At 37.6% G+C, this 20,840-nt stretch overlaps 1 protein-coding gene across 7 annotated transcripts in view; it reads right to left on the reverse strand.

Annotated features, from left to right (window-relative positions):
- ZMAT1 (zinc finger matrin-type 1) overlaps positions 1-20,840 on the reverse strand; it is a 162,923-nt gene that overhangs the window by 138,817 nt on the left and 3,266 nt on the right. For 2 of the 7 annotated variants that reach the window (XM_021079802.1, XM_021079801.1), the window contains one exon: positions 14,236-14,350. The gene's annotated coding sequence lies outside the window, so the exon portion shown is untranslated. Of the gene's footprint in view, positions 1-14,235; positions 14,388-17,058; positions 18,856-20,840 lie in introns of those variants that run through there. The other 5 variants (XM_021079799.1, XM_021079797.1, XM_021079796.1 and 2 more) reach the window with 5 other exon arrangements.

Below are 20,840 nucleotides of genomic sequence, written 5' to 3' on the forward strand. Positions count from 1 at the left end.
TATTCTGTTACAGTGATCTATTTGTCTAATCTTTTATCAATATCACACTGTTTTGACTACTGCAATTTATAAAATTAAATACTTATGCTCCACAAAAAAATGACACTGCCAACAGAATGAAAAGACAAGCTACAGACTGGGATAAAATATTTGAAAAATATAAATCTTATAAGGGATTCATAGCCAAAATATACAAAGAACTCTTAAAATTCAACAGTAAGGAAATGAACAACCCAAATTTTAAAATGGGCAGAAGATCTGGGTGGACACCTCACCGAAGACTATATACGGATAGCAAATAGTCATAGAAAAGATGATCACATCACATCGCTCAGGAATTTTAAATTAAAACAACAACAAAAACTACTGCCATTAGAATGGCAAAATCCAAGACACTGACAACAATGAATGCTGGTGAGGATGTGGAGCAGCAGGAATTTTCATTCATTGCTAATGGAAATGCAAAATGGTACAGCCATTTTGGAAGACAGTTTGGCAACTTCTTAGAAGCTTAACATACTCTTGCCTCATGATCTAGCAACTGCACTTCTTAGAATTTACCCAAATATGCCAAAAACATACGTCCATACAGAAACCTGCACAAGGAGGTTTATAGCACTTTTATTCTTGATTACCTAATTTGGGAGCAATCAAGATGGCCTTCAGTAGGCAGATGGATAAATAAACTGTGGCACACTTATACAGTGGAATATTGTTCAATGCTAAAAAAGAAATCACCTATCAAGGCTTGAAAAGACATGAAAAGCTTTAAATGTATATTAATAAATTAAAGAAGTCAATCAGAAAATCTACATATTATTTGAATCCAATATATGACATCCTGGTGATAGCATAAATATGGAGACAGTGAAAAAGATCAGTGATTGCCAGTGGTTGGAGAAAGGGAGGGCTGGAAAGGCAGAGAACAGAACAATTTTAAGGCAGTGAAAATTTTCTGTGTAATAACTATAATTATGTCCATATGCCAGCATATATTTGCCCAACCCCACATAATGTACAATACCAATAGTGAAACCTAGCACAAACTAGGGACTTTGGCTGATAATGATGTGCCAATGTAGCTCACTGATGGTAATAAATGGACTACTCTGGTGTAGAATTTTGAGAGTGGGGCAGGCAGTATGTGTGCTGGGGAAGGGGTCATATGGAAACTCTTTAATTTTCTGCTCAATTTTGATAGGAACCTAAAACTGCTATAAAAATAAAGTCTATTTTTAAAAATTCTGAAAGTATTAAAGAGGAGGGAACACTTCTTTTTTTTTTTTTTTTTTTTCCTTTTTGGTCATGCCAAGGCATATGGAGTTTCTGGGCCAAGGATCAGATCCAAGCCACAGTTGAGACCTAAGCCTCAGCTGCAGCAACACCACTTCCTTTAACCCCCTGAGTGTGGCGTTGCAGAGACATCACAAATCCCATTGCACCACAGCAGGAACTCCAAGGAGGGAAAACTTCTTAACTCATTTTGTAAGACCAGTGTTACTCCGATACCAAAACGAGACCAAGACACTACAAGAAAATAATACTTCAGGCCAATATCACTAGCATTAATACAAATATCCTAAAAAATACTAGCAAACCAAATTCAACAGCATATAGAAGGTTTATACACCATGACAAAGTGGGATTCATTTATGGAATTCAAGTGTGGTTCAACATTCAAAAACTAAACAATATAACATCCCACCTTAACAGAATGAAGGGAAAAGATACATAATCATCTCAATTCATGTTTTAAAAGCATTTGATAAATTCATTACCCTTTTATAATTAAAACACTCAATAAACTAGGAATAGAAGGAAACCACCTCAACATAATAAAAGCCACAACTAACATCATACTCAATGGTGAAAACTTTTCCACTAATATCAGGAACAGGAGAAGGAGGCCCATTTTCACCACTTCTGTGCAACATAGTATTGGAAGCTCTAGCCAGAGCAATTACACAAGTAAAGGAAATAATAAGTATCCAAATTGGAAAGTAAGAAGTTGAACTATCTCTGTTCACAGATGACATAATCTGATATGTAGAAGACCCCAAAGATTCTACATACACCAAAAAACTCTTAGAACTAATAGATTAATTCAGTAAAATTGCAGGATACAATATCAATGTGCGAAAAATAGTTATGTTTCCATGCATTAAAGATAAATAATCCAAAAAGGAACCTATGAAAACAATTACATTTACATCAAAAAGAATAAAATACTCTAGGATTATGGAGTTCCTGTTGTGGCTCAGTGGAAACGAATCTGACTAGCATCCATGAGGACACAGGTTTGATCCCTGGCCTTGCTCAGTGTGTTGAGGATCTGGCATTGCCATGAGCTGTGGTGTAGGTCGCAGATACAGCTCAGATCTGGCATTGCTGTTGCTGTGGTTGGTGTATGCCAGCAGCTACAGCTCTTATTTGACCACTAGCCTGGGAACCTCCATATGCTGTGTGTGTGGCCCTAAAGAAAAAGAAAAAAAAATGCTCTAGGAATAACCTTAACCAAGGAGACAAAAAGATGCACACACTGAAAACTACAACACTTTCTTGAGGGAAATTAAAGAGAACATAAATAAATGGAAAGATATCTTATGTTCATGGATTAGAAGATTTAGTATTGTTAAATTGTCAATACCACCCAAAATGATCTACCAGACTCTATCAAAATCTAAATGATGTTTTTTGTAGGAATTTAAAAATATATCATAAAATTAATAAAGAATCTCATGGGACCCTGAACAACTAAAAGAAACTTGAACAATAACAGAACTGAGTACACACATTTCTCACATCAAATTTATTTCAAAGATACAATCATCAAAACAGTGTGCTATTAGCATATAGACAGGCATATAAATTAATGGAATGTAACAGACAACCCAGAAATATACCCTCACCTATTTGGTCAAGTGATTTTCAACAAGGGTGCAAGACCATTCAATAAGAAAAGGACAGTATTTTTAATAAATGGTACTGATAAAACTGATATACACATGAAAAAGAATGAAGTTGGATATTTATCTTACACCATATACAAAAATTAACTCAAAAGAAATCAAAGTCCTAAATATAAGAGCTAAAACTATAAAACTCTTGGAAGAAAACTTAGGAGTGATGTTTCATGGTATTGGATTTGGCAACTATTTCTTAGATATGATAACAAAGCACAGGAAACAAAATAAAAAATAAATTGGATTTCAATATTAACAACTCTTGTGCCTCAAAGGACACTATCAACAAGGTAAGAAGGCAATACACAAAACAGAAGCAAATATTTGCAAGTCTGATAAAGGATTTATAACCAGAATATACAAGGAATTCTTATAACTCAATAACAAAATGAACAACCTGATTAAAAACTGGACAAAGGACTTGAATAGTCATTGCTCCAAAGATGTACAAATAGCCAATAAACACATGAAAAGATGCTGAACATCATTGATCATCAGGAAAATGCAAATCCAAGCCACAATGAGAACAACCTCATACCTATTAGGATGGCTATTATTTGAAAAAGCAAACAAATAAAATTGACATTTTCCCAAAGAAGACATACAGATAACTAACAGGCACATGAAAAGATGCTCAACATCACTAATCATTAGAGAAATGCAACTCAAAACCACAATGAGATATCACCTCACACCTGTCAGAATGGCCATCATAAAAAGGCCTACCAATAACAAATGTTGGCCAAGATGTGGAGAAAAGGGAACCCTTGTACATTGTTGATGGGAATGTAAATTGGTGCAGCCACTATGGAAAACAGTACTCAGGTTCCTCAAAAGACTAAAGAAAAACTACCACATTATCCAGAAATTCTACTCCTGCATATATATCTGAAGAAAATGAAAACACTATCTGAAAAGATACATGCACCTCAATGTTCATAGCAACATTATTTATAATAGCCAATATATGGAAGCAACCTAGGTGTCCACTGACAGATGAATGTATAAAGAAGATGTTGTGTGTGTGTATACACACACACACACACACACACACACACAGTTGACTATTACTCAGCCATGAAAAAGCACGAAATTCTGCCATTTGCAACAATGTGATGGATCTAGAGAGTATTATGCTTGATGAAACACATTAGACAAGGACAAATAATCAATTATCACTTATATGCGCAATCTAAAAAAATAAAACAAACGAATGTACATAACAAAAAAAGACTTATAGACATAGAGGACAAACTATCAATTACCAGTAGGGAGAGGGAAGTGGGAGGGGCAAGATAGGGATATGAGATTGAGAGATACAAACTGCTATGTATAAAATAGATAAGCAATATGGAAGTTCCTGTTGTGGCCAAGCAAAAACAAATCTGACTAGGAACCATGAGGTTTCGGGTTTGATCCCTGGCCTCACTCAGTGGGTTAAGGATTCGGCATTGCCATGAGCTGTGGTGTAGGTTGCAGATGTGGCTTGGATTTGGCATTGCCGTGGCTGTAGTGTAGGCCCGCAGCTGTAGCTCTGATTAGACCCCTAGCCTGGGAACCTCCACATGCTAAGGGTGTGGCCCTAGAAAGACAAAAAAAAAAAAAAATAGATAAGCAACAAGGATATATTGTATAGCACAGGAAATACAGTCATTGCTTTGTAATAACTTAAAAAAATTTAAATTGAAGTATAACTGGTTTACAATGTGTCAGTTTCTGGTGTACAACAAAGTAATCCAGTTATATATGTTCTTTTTCATTATTACAGGATATTGTATTGTGCTATACAGAAGGACTTCATTGTTTATCTAATTTATAAATAGTAGTTTGTATGTGCTAATCCCAAACTCCTAATTTATCCCTCCCTTACTTGCTGCAATAACTTTAAATGGAGTATAATCTATAAAAATATTTAATCACTATGTTGTACACCGGAAACTAATATAATATTGTAAATCAACTATACTTCAATAAAAATTAGTAAATAGAAAATAAAACACCCCCCAGAAATTAACCAGTGTTGGTGAGAATGTGGAGATATTATTACTTTGTAACTTGCTGGTGGTAATGTAAATTGGTATAGCTGCTGTAAAAAACAGAATGGCAGTTTCCAAAAAAACTAAACAAAGAAATTTCATATGATCCAGCAATTACACTTTTGAGTATATACCGCAAAGAATTAAAAGAGGCACTCAAACAGATATTTGTACAGAATGCTCTTAGCAGGCTGTTCACAATAGTCAAAAGGTGGAAGCAAGTCTAACGTTCAGTAATAGATGAATGGATAAACAAATTGTGGTATATGCATACAACAGAATATTATCCAACCTTAAAATGGAAATGAAGTTGAAATACGTGCTACAACATGGATGAACCTTGATGATATGATGGTAAGTGAAATACGCCATACACTAAAGGACAGACATTGTATTATTTCATTTATATGAAATATATATATATATATATATATATATATATATATAGTCAAATTCAGAGAGGGAAAAGTAGAATAGTGGTTACCATGGGACTGGGATGGGATAAATGAGGAGTTATTGTTTAATGGGTACAGAATTTCAGTTCCAGATGATAAAAAAGTTCCAGAAATGTGGTGCTGGTTGTACAACAGCATGAATGCACTAAATGCCACTGAACTATACACTTAAATATGGTTAAAATCATAAATTTGTTATGTATATCTTGCCACAATAAAAAAAAGAGGAGGGTAGGAAAGAGAGACAGCCAGACACACTTTTTCTGCTTCTAGATATTGTTGATTGTATGTGAAACCTGGAACTACGGTAGCTATCTTGAGATCATGAGAGCAGACAAACCAACACACACATTGAAGGTGGAAAGAACTTTAGTCCTTGATGACACTGTTGAACAGCTAAATGAAACCAATCCTGGCATTGTCTTTCTGCCACATTTCTTGTTAAATGATATAAAAGTTTCCTCATTGTTTAAAATAAGTATTAAAAGGATAATTACTCCCTCCCCCTCACCACCCTTAGGTATCTCATCATACAAAAATGACACCAAAGCTTATCCATCATATAACTATCCATGTATTTCATTTCCTTCTGCTTCAAATTCACTCGATCTCTATGAGATATTCATGTTAATGTCTCTTTTATAGGAAGGAGAACTTTCTTAACTATGACTCAAAATTCAGGCATATTAAGGAAAAAGATTAGTAAATTTGACTATATCAAATAACAAGGACAATTTGGCATGGCATAAAACATGCTAGCCAATTAAAAAGACACAAGAAAAATATGTGTAACTAATATCTAACAAAATGTTGATAGTCCTTCCACATAGAAGCTTATTGATACAGAGTAAACAACAACATATCAGAGATATGGAAGAAATATAAACAATTAATGGAAAAAATGCAAATTGTCTTCTCTTTTCTTAGGACCACACCCACGGCATATGGAAGTTCCCAGGCCAGGGATCAAATTGGAGCCACAGCTGCTGGCCTACACCACATCCACAGCAACGTGGGATCCGAGCTGTGTCTACGACCTTCACCATAGCTCATGGCAATGCTGGATCCTTGACCCACTGATCGAGGCCAGGGATTGAACCCGCATCCTTATGGATACTAGTTGTATTCATTTCCGCTGTGCCGCAATGGGAACTCCCTAAAATTGTCTTTAAATACATGAAAAAGAGGTTCAAACTTGCTTTTAGTAAGGAAGATGTAACTAAAGCTACAGGAAGATGTCATTTCTAAACTATTAGACTGGAAAATCCAAAAGTTTATTAACTCACTCATTTGATGAGGATGCACAAAAAAAAAAAAATGTCCTTTCACATGCTGCTCACAGAGATGTAAAATGTTATCATCACTATAGTAGTCTTAATATTTGCTTCCAAAGATACCAAATCCTAATCTCTGGAACCTATAGACCTTAGTGTACTTGGAAAAAGGGTCTTTGCAAATGTGTTGAAATTAAGGATCTTGAAATGGAGAGATTTGTCCTGATTATCCAGGAGGGCCCTAAATGCAATCATATGTGTCATTATAACAGAGAGGCAGGGGAACAGTTGATACAGACACAAAATAAGGTATAATATGACCAGGGATGCAGAGGCTGGAGTGATGCAGGCACAAGCCAAGGAATGTCAGTGACTAACCAAAGCTTGAAGAGGAAAAGAACAGATTTTCCTCTAGACCCTCCAGACGGAGCATCATGATGCTGACATCTTGAGTTTGGCCTGGTGAAACTAATTTTGGACTTCTGACCTCTCAAACAGTGAGTTAATTAATTTCTACTTTGCATGGCCACCAAGTGTGTGGTTATTTATTACAGTAGTTATAGGAAAGTAATGCAACCACTATAAAGGGGAATTTGAATATACCCAGCAAAATTACATATATTCTTATGCTTTGGCTAGGAAATCCCATTTCCAGAAACATAATATCTATATACTAAAGATATACAGGTAATGACAAAAAAAAAAGATATTAGCTATAAATACAGATATTCACTGAGGCACTATTTGTATAAGAAAAAATCAGAAGCAACCTAAATATACACCAGCTGTATGTTATGCAACAAACTTTCACACAACCACAGTATATATACCAAGTAAGCATAAAGAAGAATTATGAATATCTCCACGTAAAACTATGGGGAGACCTCTGGGATATACTGGTAAGAGAAAAAGTCAATGTACACAAAGGTGTATAGTATGGTATTTTTTAAATCTAAGAACAAACAGGGGAATGCAAATATAGTTGACCCTTGAACAACACAGGGGTTAGGGGCACTGACCCTCTGTACAGTCGAAAACCTGCATATAACTTATAGTTGGCTTGCCATATACTCAGTTCCTCCATATCCATGGGTCCTCTGTATCTGTGGTTCCATGTCTGTGGTTCAACTAATTTTGGATCATGTAATACTATAGTATTTACTATTGAAAAAAATCTGTGTATAAGTGGACAAATCTATTGTTTGAGGGTCAACTGTATATAGATTTTTACTTATATTAAAAAATAAAAGGAAAGGACTTCTTTATAGAAGAAAAGATTTTTTTTTTTTTGTCTTTTTAGGGCCACACCCGAGGCATATGGAGGTTCCCAGGCTAGGGGTCGAATCGGATGTACAACTGCTGGCCTACACCACAGCCACAGCAATGTGGGATCCGAGCCATGTCCACGACCTACACCACAGCTCACCGCAACGCCAGATCCTTGACACCAAGTGAGGCCAGGGATCGAACCCTCAACCTCATGGTTCCTAGTCAGATTCTTTTCCAATGTGCCATAATGGGAACTTCATAGACAAGATTTAATAGACGTACTTCTCCCTATTACTTTGGCTAGGTACAGCTTAAAATCCTGGATATTATAGGTAACACAAATATAAGAAACCTCTGAAATGTGGAAAGTAAAAAGGCCAACTGGCTTGGGACTTAGAGATCTAAGTAACAGGGCAGTGAATTCCTTTGGTTTTATTTTTATCCCAGATCAGGTGCTGGAAGAGCAGGTGACCCAAAAATGCCAACAGGAAAAGACAAGAAAAGCCCCAAGAAAATCTATGTCCAGACAAAGAGCCAGAAAAAGGAGAACCTAGCAAGAAAGCTAGCTGTTAGACAACTGTCTTACCTCAGACAAGCACCATGCCATGAAACGCAGTTGTACCCTCTCCATGGCAGCAAAGGCTGAGTGGGGAGGGTGATTCCATGCTCACTTGATTGTAAGCAGGCACCCTTCCTTCCCACTCTCTCAGTGGTATCATAGCAGACCACCTGGGGAAAGGGAATTTTATTATCCCCAGCCGGTGGAAATGAGGACCTCCCCCCCATACACACAATGTAGTGTCAGGGAAGACCCTGCAGGGAGTCTGACTTCCACCCAATCCCAGTCATAATGAGGCTCCCTTCGCCTCCTCTCTGGTAGAACAGCCCCTCTCTGGGCTGGGGTCACCAAAAGCCAAGTGGGACAGTGGAACTTTCATGATGAGCCAATGACAAAGAGGCCTCCTCCCCTCCATGGTGTTAACAGAAGCCACAAGGAGGGCAGTAAAGAAGTGCCTTCCCACTCCTACCTGGGTGGTATCCATGGAGGCCTGGTGGGGAGTGAAATCCTCCTTCCACCAAGCAGTAGTATAAGGCACCACTTCCCTTCCACCCACATGACTACCCTGTCCCCCAGGTTAGAGGTTGAGTGGGGAACATGGACTTTTATCCCCACCTGGCACTAATGAGCACACCTCCCTCCCCCCAATATAGTATCACTTGAGGCCACAGAGGAACAACAAGGAGGTTCGCTCCTTCTCCCAACTTGGGCAGTGTAGGTGATGCCTGGTGGGGAGCCTGAGATCCCACCCCTACAGAGCACTCATGAAGCACCCCTTCTCTTCCCACTTCATACCTCCTGAGTGATGAACCCTGACTTTCATCTCTGCATTGCTATTACACTATGTCTGAGTTTCATTCCTTACTGGCATAGTGTCACAAGAGACTTACTAAAACAGATTATTTAATGAGATGTAGAATCTTGTAACATAATACCCAAAATGTCCTGGATATAATCAAAATTCCCTCTTCTATCAAAAAAAATCGAAAAAATATTAGTTGAATGAGAAAATATCATCAATAGACATGAACACCAAGATAATAACAGGTATTGGAATTTTCTAACATGGAATTTTTAAGTAGTCATCATAAAAGTGTTTCAATGAATAAATACAAACATGCTTGAGACAAATAAAAAAAAATAGAAAGTCTCAGTAAAGAAATGGAAAATACATAGAGGAACCAAATGGAAATTTTAGAACTGAAACATACATTAACTGAAATTGAGAGTCAATGGATGGATGTAACAGCAGAATGGAGAGGAAAGAGGAAAGAATCAGTTAATGTGAAGGTAGAACAACAGAAATAACCTGATTTAAACGACAGAGGAAAAAAATATAGACAAAAAATGTAGAACAATTCCTCAGGGACCTGTGAATCAATAAACAAAAGATGTAATATTCATATCATTTTTGTCTTGAAAGGAGAGGGAAAAATGCATATGAGAAAAACTGAAGAAATAATGGCTAACAAATTTCACATTTAGCAAAAGACATAAACCTGGAAGTTCAAGAAGGTGAACGAACCCCAAACAGAATTATTTCAAAGAAATCCATGAAAACACACATCATGATCAAACTTTAAAAAATTAGGTACACACACAAAAAAAGAACTTGAAAGCATGGAGAGAGAAATAAGGCATTACCTATAGGACAAAAGCAATTCAAATAACAGCAAATTTCTCATCAGAAACTGTGGAGAAGAGAAGGAAGTGGTGCAATATTTTTCAAGTGAAAGAAAAGAACTGTTAACCTAAAATTCTGTATCTGGTGACTATGTTATCCTGCAGGAAAGGATGGGTATACAAAGACACCGTCAGATGAAGGAAAAAGAAAATAATTTATCACCAGTGATGTAAACTAAAAGAATGGCTTAAAGGAAGTTAAGACAGAAAGGAATTGATAATAGAAGTGCTCTTTGAACATCAGTAAGAAAAAATGGACAGGGCAAAAATATGGATAAACATAATAGCCTTTCCTTCTCCTGAAATTTCTAAAATTCTGTTGGATGGCTAAATCAAAAAGTATCACACTATGTGAAGTGGTTCTCAATGAATACAGAGGAAACACTGAAGACTATTCTACCACAAAAGGTGGATGATAAAGAAACTTTATGGACCACACAATGGAAAGAGTTGGGCATGCAGCTACCTATTACCCATGTAGGTAAGAATGAATGAATGAATGATAGATATCCTAAGATAAGGACACAAATATTCCCCAGATTCTAAATGATAATTAAGATCTGAACATCATCCCCATGAACACTCACTTACTTTGGTATTATGCTCTTTCCTTTTCCTTTACAAAATATCTCTATTGGAATGCAATGCTTTTCAGATGTTTCAAAACTATTCTAACACCAACTGCTTTCTGTCATATCCACTCCCTGGTTATTAAATGCTTCTATTCCAAGGTGAAGGGACTCAGGGCAGCCCAAGAATTGTACCCTGCATCTTCACTAATCCCTACTGTCAGTAAATTGTCACAGAGAATGATTCAGAGACAAGGAAAGGAGTATTGTGGGCCCACATGTAAACCACTGAAGCTCTCCAAAAAGGATCCAAAGCGATAGGGCTAACTGTATATGAGAGAACGTGTGCAGATGACATGGCTGAAATCCAGAAACAAACCATTACATCCCAGGAGAAATCCTGTGCAGAGATTCTACTGAACAGAATTGGAAAATGTTAGGAAGTTTGGATGATAGAACATTTAAGTATGCTGAGCCCATGTGTCTACAATAGCACAGTGACCAAGCATAAAGGGGAGGCGTTTTGTCAAAAAACACAGATCTGGAGTTCCTGATGTGGAGCAGGGAGTTAAGGATCCAGAGCTGTCTCTGCAGCGGCACAGGTTCAGTCCCTGGCCCCACACAGTGGGTGAAATGATCTGGTGTTCCCACAGCTGTGGTGTAGGTTGCAGTTGCAGCTTGGATTCGATCTGTGGCCTAGGAAATTCCATATGCTGTGGGTGCAGCCAAAAAAAGTGAAAAAAGAAAAAAGACCACAGATCTGTTTGGGGCAGGGGTCAGATCTTAACTCTGCAGAAATGATAAGTGTGTAAGAACAATATGTGTTTTTTAAGCCTAAACTTGTCAGAGCAGTGATGTGATACACCTCAATGAGCTGATGAAAGAAGCTGAGGCAACAAAGGAGAACAGCCCTAGTGATCTCAGGGATAATGCAGAGATGAAACAAACGAGAGCATGGAGAGAGCTCGCCTGGGGACAGAATGTTCTGGTTAAGAATGTGACTCCAGAGGCAGGTAGAACCCCACCGCTGGCAGATGGACCTGGGACAGATGGATCTGGGACCTGGGGTCAGGAAGAAACTAAAGAGGGTGTATAGTTTACAGATGGCGCAGGGAGATACATCAGTCTTGAATCCTTCCCTTTGATGCATGCTTCCCACTTTAATGGAGGTTTAGGGACCTGAGCGTGAACTCGGCTTCACTACTGTCAGTGCTCCTGGTTCCTCACTGCCCCAGGGGACCAGCAACAGATGTGCAGGGCACGCTCCTTCTTAGTATTGTTGTGTCATTTCAGTGTATAAAGGGGCTATGCAGCATCCCATGGAAGCAAATGTGTTCCTTCCCCAATTGGTCCCACACTTGGACGGCCTTGCTCCAGTGTCCCCCGTGCTGACCCCCAGTCACCACTTCTTAGAACTTTAAGTAGGTCCCAGAGCTCCATGAGCATGCCTAGTGTGAACACAGAGGGCACCAAGAGAAGACAGGAAAAGGAAAGGATTCACTGGAAAGAAGGTTTTTCCCTCCCCCAACTCCATTACACTGCATATCATAGAGATGGCATTGAAATTCCTACGTAATATAGCTGTGTGTGGTTCCCATCCTGTTCTTACATTCCAAATACTCACTCAAATATAGTAATGCTATTGACATTTTAAAAAACATCCCTGTTAAAGGTCACAAGTTAGGATATGAAGGAAACAGACACTGGTGTTGTGGATGATGTACCAAACACTGTACTGGAATCATTTTTTTTTTTTTTCTTTACGGCTGTCCCTGTGTTATATGGAAGTTCCCGGGCCAGGGATCGAATCAGATCCAGAGCTGCGAACTATGCCACAGCTGCAGCAATGCTGGATCCTTAACCCACTGTGCTGGGCTGGGGATCAAATAGGCACTTCCACAGAGACAAGCCAAACCCCACTGTGCCACAGCAGGAACTCCTGTGCTGGGATCTTGATGAAAGTTTCCCCTTGAACTCTTCACAACACTCCCTTGAATGTAAGGACCAGGAATAGACACAAATACACACACACACACACACACACACACACACACACACATGTGTACATGTGAGTGTGTGTTAAATAAATTAACAAGCTGGAGGATAAGAACACTTACGTGTGTATGTGTGTAGTGATATGTAGAAAAATATTATAATTTATTTAGGAAAACTCTCATATGGAATAAAGGGATATAGCAATGCAGGTTCTGGATAGTAATTATCTCTAGAGGAGAAGAAAGGGGATACAATCAGAGAGGAATAAAGTTTTTTTCCTTATCTGAATTGACCTTATAGCTCTATGCTTTTCATCTGAAATCCTTCATAAGCAGTAGCACTTTTAGAAGATACAGTTTATCGTAAATGTAATACATACTCCACTTAGCAAATGTTTAATATTTTGAGTCAACTGCCGAGTTTAAAAATATCAACATTCAGCAATCCCATCATCATTGAAATTTAGACTGTGCTATTCATTCCATTACTTTCCTCTGCCTGAACATATGCAAATGTAATGTACATGTATAATATATACATTTCCTATAACTATTATCCTACACTATATACAGTTTGGTATCCTTTTTTTTGTTATTTTGGTGTTGCTTTTATCTTAACTCTTGTCTTGAGGATTGGCATGTGGAGAAAATTTTCTGATTAAATAATAAGGTAAGTAAGATGAGATGTAACTATCCTTTTTTTCTTTTTTCTTTTTACAGTTGCACCTGCAGCATATGAAAGTTCCTGGGCTAGAGGTCAAATTGGGGCTGCAGTTGCTGGCCTACACTACAGCCACAGCAACACCACATTCGGGCTGCATCTGCAACCTATGCCACAGCTTGGGGCAGTACCAGATCCTTAACCCACTGAGCAAGGCCAGGGATTGAACCCATATCCTCATGGAGACAACATCAGGTCCTTATCCCACTGAGCCACAATGGGAACTCCTAACTACGCTTTTTAATGAAGCCTGTACCTGTGGACCCAGCTCCAACTCTTGAACAACGTATTTGATTAGAAATGACATACCAGTAGCATATTAAATAATGTTACATATCTAGGTATGCTCATAAGCTTTCTATAGACTTCCTTTCATCTGTGTGTTGATCATTCTATCCAACAGTTATAAAATCAGTTATGTGTCACAGTGTAATGCCAGGCAGTATAATCATCACTCCCATCATTCACCATTTGGATGGATGGTAGGAATAATAATAATGATACTAACATCAACAAACAATAATAAAACACACCAACAATCATAGAGCACATAATAGATAAATTGTTTGCTTAAAATCATGCAACCAACAATAATGAGTCTCAGTGTCAAATCCCACTCTTCCAACTCCAAAGCCCATGCTCCTAACCACAGTTTCTATATTGAGTGCCCGTCTGTGTTAGGACTGGGGCTAGCATGGGGAAAGGGACTCACCCAAGGTCCTGTGCTCAGTTGATAGGTCTGGCTACTGGGACACATGTTTGATGACTCCCATCTTCTGTCTAGCTGACCCGTTATTATTCTTTCTCTTCTGTACTACTTCTTCTTCCTGGGGTTCAATGAGAAATTGCTTCACTCACATCAAACTAGAAGGAAAATAAGGAGACAGGAAAGCAGGTAGAAAAAAAGAAATGATGAGATGGGACCAAAGTTCACTTCTTGCTGCTACAATTCCAGATACTGTTTCAAAGCTTCTATTTTATGAGACAGGAAAGGCAGGATGGGCCGAGAGTAATATATATCAAAGTCCCGCTACATGCCAAACATTCTTTGAGGTTTTTTTTTTTTTTTCCTTTTCTTCTTATGCCTTGAAATAGGCACACTTAGTCCCATCTTACAGATGGCCAACCTCAGATTTGGAGGTATGTAAATTTTCCAGGGTCAGATGTCTACCTTTTGCCCTCTACACAGATCAATCAGTGGCCTCCTGTTTAGATGACAGAATTCCAAGGCTTAAAGACTAAGGGTGGAGAACTCTCCTGATGTGGAATCTGGGCTGTGTCACGCTCCCCAGTGGATGTGATGATTATGGTGGGGATGAAAAGATGTTCCATGTCCTAAGAGGACTTGGTGTGGGGGCCCCAATGAATGGCTGATTCCTGAGGTGCTGAACTGGACCCAGGAAGCAGCACAAACTGTTGCCCTTTGGAAAGAGAACCTGAATGGTAGGATATTAACATGTGTAGCTACTATATGAAAGGTGTTTTACATTTTATCTCATTTAATCCTAAACTCTATTCAAGACTGATAATTATCTCTATTACCCAGATAAAGGAAAAGAAGTTTCCCAGGGAAACAATCTTATAAATTACTGCTTCAGGACTCAAAACATGAAATGACACAAGAGACTAAGTTTTTCCTCCCTCTGTCCTATGAACTAACATTCAGATTACGTCAAAACATTACTATTCAGTTATTATTTTTTAAACAATGGAGTAAAGCACTCTTTAAATAGTGAAAATCACTATAAAATGTAAAATACTATGTGAAAACCAAAAATTAAAAATCAAAACGTGTGTGGAAAGGTGGGAAAATTATTTACCACTTACATTCAGATGTAAGGTTTACATCTTTGATGTGCAAAATACTCTTAAACGATAAAGATAGATCAATAATATCAAGGGATAATGTGCATAAAAAGCAATATAAGTTCCCAATAAATACTTGGAAACATGCCGTGTCAAGTAAACAAATGAAACAAGGAACTCATAAAATATGTAGAATATGTTTCCATTTCTGCAAAAGAATACACATTAACATGGGTGAATAGGTATATGTATGTCATTAACTATGTTAACAACATTACATGCAGAGAAATATCTAGAGAGCAGGCACCAATAAATTAAAATATGATACCTGTATTATGATGAGCAGAAGATGGAGGCAGAAGGGAGATATAGAATAATTTCAATTTTGTAATATACATTTCTATATTGCTTAATGCTTGTTAAAAAACAAAAAGCGGGGAGTTCCCGTCTTGGCGCAGCAGAAATGAACCAACTAGGAACCATGAGGTTGAGGGTTCGATCCCTGCCCTTGCTCAGTAGGTTGAGGATCTGGCGTTGCTATGAGCTGTGGTGTAGGCTGCAGACGCAGCTTGGATCTGGCGTTGCTGTGGCTCTGGCGTAGGCCGGCAGCTGTAGCTCCAATTAGACCCCTAGCCTGGGAACCTCCATATGCCATGGGTGTGGCCCTAAAAAGACAAAAGACAAAAAACAAAAACAAAAACAAAGAAAGCATTAACTGGTAATTTGAAAAAGTTATTAAGATAAAGTTTTGTAAAATAGGAAAACCTACAAACCAAGCCACAAAATGATAGTATAGAAATACATTTACTGATTTAGAAGCATGTTCTATACTGTTGTATAAAAATAACATAATAAAAGATTTCTTTGATAATAATTCAATGTCTGTGGGTTGATGGGAGAGAGAGGCTACTTTCATTTAAATTTGCATTTCCATAGTGTTTAAAATCTGAAGCATTTGTTGTATAAAATGTTAAAAACATAAAATAATATGACCTGGTTTTAAATATATGTTCATTCCTTGGGAAACATGTTCACAATATACTGTTTTAAGAGAAAAGAAGCAGATCACAACAATTTATTTGATGCTATTTCTCTGTATGTGTGTGTTTCTATGTCTCAAACTTCTTCATACCTATTGCTCATATACCAACTCATGCAGCTTTCCATTTAGTTCACAAGGGCTGAGACTTAAGCCTTAGGCCCTGAAAATCCCAAGATGGGCGCAAATATAAAAAGATCACCACTGGTGTGTGGAAAATTCCAGAAAGCTTTAGCCTATACAATGGAATTCATTCACCTCCCTTAATCCCCCTTGCATCACCATACCATTTGCCAAGCTCCACTAGATGACTTTCACATCTGCAATTCTGACACACATCACCAGGTGGCATCTTTCTCCATTTTCTATGGATTATTTTTTCCCAAAGAAAAGGCATAATTTTTAGAAATAGAAACAAAATAGTTTCTTAAAAGTAGATAATTAAATAATAAGTATAGTGTAAATCCCAAATCTTTTTGAAAACTGCATATGTATTTAGAAGACTGAGAAGATGTATACTTAGTTTTGTTTCCTGTATCTACGTCTTTTCTTTATTAATGTGTATTGCCTACTGTGTGCCAGGCACTGTCCGTCCAATTCTACATCTGAATCCCGCACCTTCCCTCTCTTGATCTCTAGACCTGTATAACTAGAAATGCCCACGGGAGCAAGATGGATGTTAGCACTCACCCAAAACAGATTTCACTCTATGCAAGTGTAGTCCAAGCTTCATCCTGAGTCCTGGAAACCCAGTATCTAAACTGGAAATGATGCAGTTGAGTGGGGAAAGTGTACCACCTTGGGAAACCGAGGCATTTTATAATCTATGTCTGTTATTTTGCATAGTACTAATGGGCTACTAACTTCCGATAGGATCTCTCAGATAAAGAGTGAAGGATGCAGTAACCCTTGTGCGATTTTAGTCTTGGTTTTCCTCATGGGCATGAACTAGGGTTTTATTTTCTCTTTACTCCTTGGCTAGGTCTGGCGGTAGATCTTAGAACTGGTTTTTATGTGTGTTTTATCTGTAAGAGAGTGTTCCCTTCCATTTAGTTATCTGAGAGGTTCACGTGAGGTGACATGGAATTTCTGCTTCAAGTAAGATTTTCTATACCAGTGAGCAGGCCTGGACTAAGTTCCATTGGAGACAGAAGAGTAGAGACCAAGTTCTCAAATACAAGCACAGGACCGGGACCCTAATCTGAACATCTAATTCTCCTGATTTAGTGAAACAGTTCTTGTAGATTTCTCACATGATGGACACCTCCTCTCAGCATTCCCCTTATGCCCAGCACCCCAATATGATCCAAATTCTCTCCTCTATCTCCTGCCTATCAAAGTACACCCCTAGAGAATTTCCTCTATAGCCTGGTAGTAGAGAAAACTTGTTTAACTATAACTTAAAAGGGCAAAAAGTGATAGGTATGAATTATTTTTCATAGAAAAGTTGAGTGAGAAAAAACCATAAGCGAAATAAAATAAAAAACTAAAAATTGAAAAAATATTTACAATTTAGATCACAAATAATTATATCCTTAATATGTAGAAATTTTATGAAAAAGTGAATGCAAAAACCAACAAGATGAGAGAAAAAAAGGAGCAATAGATACAGGCAGGTATTTCACCAAAAAGATGTAGACTCAACAGCAAAAAAAAAAAAAAAGAAAAAAGAAAAAATCTTTAAACACAAGAAAAATGCTCAACCTAACTCATGATAAGCAATGTAAAGGAAAATAACTAAAATGAGATACCTCTTCTTACGAATGAGATAGTCTGTGAAGAAATAAACATTCTCATATATTGCTGGTGGTAATGTAAAATGACACTGCCCTATAGAAGCGATTTGATACTATTCAGTAAAATTACATAGGTATTTACTCTTGAAGCCAGAAATCTTTCTTTTAAGAATTTATCCCCCCAAGACAATGTAAAAATACAAGAAGTCATAATAAGCATAAGGCCATCCCTCATAGAAATCCATAACAACAGAAGAGTAGCAACAAGACAAATGTCCACCAATAGGGGGCTGGGTGAGTAATTTACATTGGAGACTACTAGGCAGCCATAAAAAGCAATGAGGACTCCCTCTCTAGATTGTTATGGAGTGATCACCAGGATATATTTTTAAGTGAAAAAAGCAAGGTGCAGAAAACATGTGTAGAGCTGCTGCTATCTAATATGGTAGCCACTAGTCACAAACAACTATAAAATTTTAATTTAAAAAATAAATGAAATTGAGAATTCAGTTATTCAGTTGAACTGGCCATATTTTAGATGCTCAGCAGCCACTTGTTGCTTCGTGGCTACAATGTTAGTTCAGATACAGGACATTCTCACTTCTGCAGAAATTTCTATGGGACAGTGCTGATGAAGAATGTGCCACATTTCACATGTGAATAGGAAAGGAGACTAATATACATATTTCATTTGCTTATATGTTTAAAATATTGAAAATTAAGGAAAGTTTTGTCTGGATATATGCCCAAGAGTGGAGTTGCTGGATCATATGGTAGTCTATGTATAGTTTTCTAAGGTACCTCCATACTGTTCTCCATAGTGGTTGTACCAGCTTACATTCCCACCAACAGTACAGGAAGTTTCCCTTTTCTCCACACCTGCTCCAGCACTTGTTTTTTGTGGACTTATTAATGATGGCCATTCTGACTGGTGTGAGGTGGTATCTCATGATAGTTTTGATTTGCAATTCTATAACAATCATGGATGTTGAGCATTTTTTCACGTGCTTGTTAGCCATCTGTATATCTTCCTTGGAGAAATGTCTATTCAGATCTTCTGCCAATTTTTCCATTGGGTTGTTGGCTTTTTTGCCATTGAGTTGTATAAGTTGCTCATATAATTTAGAGATTAAGCCCTTGTCCGTTGCATCATTTGAAACTATATTCTCCCATTCTGTAAGTTGTCTTTTTGTTTTCTTTTTGGTCTCCTTTGCTGTGTAGAAATAAACAGATTCCTTTACACAGATTCTGCTGTGTAGCACTAAGAACTATGTCTAGTCACTTATGATGGAGCATGATAATGGGAGAAAAAAGAATGTACACATATATGTGTAACTGGGTCACCATGCTGTACAGTAGAAAAAAATTGTATTGGGGAATATAAAAATTAAAAAAATTAAAAAAATAAAATGGAAAAAATAATAATAAAATATGGAAAGTTAAAACCAAAATGGACGAAAATAATTACCTCTAAGCAGATAGAGGAGCAGCCCATGATGCAAGGCAATGATGTATATTCTCCTACAAATATAATAAATATTTCCAGGATCCTTGCACTGAAAAGGTCAAGAAACAATAACCAATCCAGTAGCAATGGTCAGCTCTAGTCCCCAGATTGAATCCTCTGAAAACATTCCCCACTACAAGGAACCAGGCAGTCTTCCTTCTAGGTCTGGGTAGGGATTGTACCACATGAGTTGAGACCAAACTCTCATTGCAAAAAGCACATCAAAAAGGCTCATGCCAACCTGAAGAGGCTCCCACTGGACAAAGAGAACAATTTGAACATCAAAAAGATTAATGACTACAATGGGTTAAACCACATCAAATATATAAGCATCTAGGAGCTCATTATGGCAGCTTAAACAACTCATGGCTCACCTTCGGTGGATCCCAGGGAAAGAACTCATTATTCTGAAAAGTGGAAATAATGCAAAAGAATTATACATACATTCTTCCTACCTTCCTGTGTGTACCATACCTCAATGTAACCTCACAGTTACTTTATAGAAGAATTCCAGCTAATAAATGCAGAAGAAAGAATAGAATTAAAACATCACCTTTCTGCATCTTTAATGAAATTGAGATCTAGGCAACAATCTTCAGAGGCTGCAAAAAATATGTGATGAAGAGCAGATGGGAAATCTGAAGACGGATGAATCAGTCTGACAACACCTGAGACCCAGTAATCAATCTCAAAAACACAGGAGAGACAACCAGACAAGACGAGCCCCCAGGTGTAAGGCTACAGGAAGTACAACACCACATTTGAGGTATTCTTGCCAAAAAAACCTGAATCTGATCAAGCCTCTAAATCTACTTACCAATTTAAAGGAAATAGGAGGGGGCCAGTGGAACATAATAAATAACATAATAGTAATACAATCAGCAAAATACAGAGAGCAAACTCCACAAGAAAAAAGTTATAGTTTCTTAAGCAAATAAATTAGAAGGTTAAACAAAGAGAGAGTAGGCATTATTTAGATAAAAAAGAGACATTTCAGATATATTAAAATTAAAATCACAGGAGATACTACCACACATGGACTAGAAGAACAAGAATGAAAAAGGTAGAGTTCCCATTGTGGTACAGTGGAAACGAATGCAACTAGGAACCATGAGGTTGCAGGTTCAATCCCTGGCCTTGCTCAGTGGGTTAAGGATCTGGCATTGCCATGAACTATGGTGTAAGTTGCAGGCGTGGCTCAGATCTGCCATTGCTGTGGCTGTGGTGTA

This window comes from Sus scrofa, chromosome X (assembly GCF_000003025.6).
Source record: "Sus scrofa isolate TJ Tabasco breed Duroc chromosome X, Sscrofa11.1, whole genome shotgun sequence".
NCBI classification, from domain to species: domain Eukaryota; kingdom Metazoa; phylum Chordata; class Mammalia; order Artiodactyla; family Suidae; genus Sus; species Sus scrofa.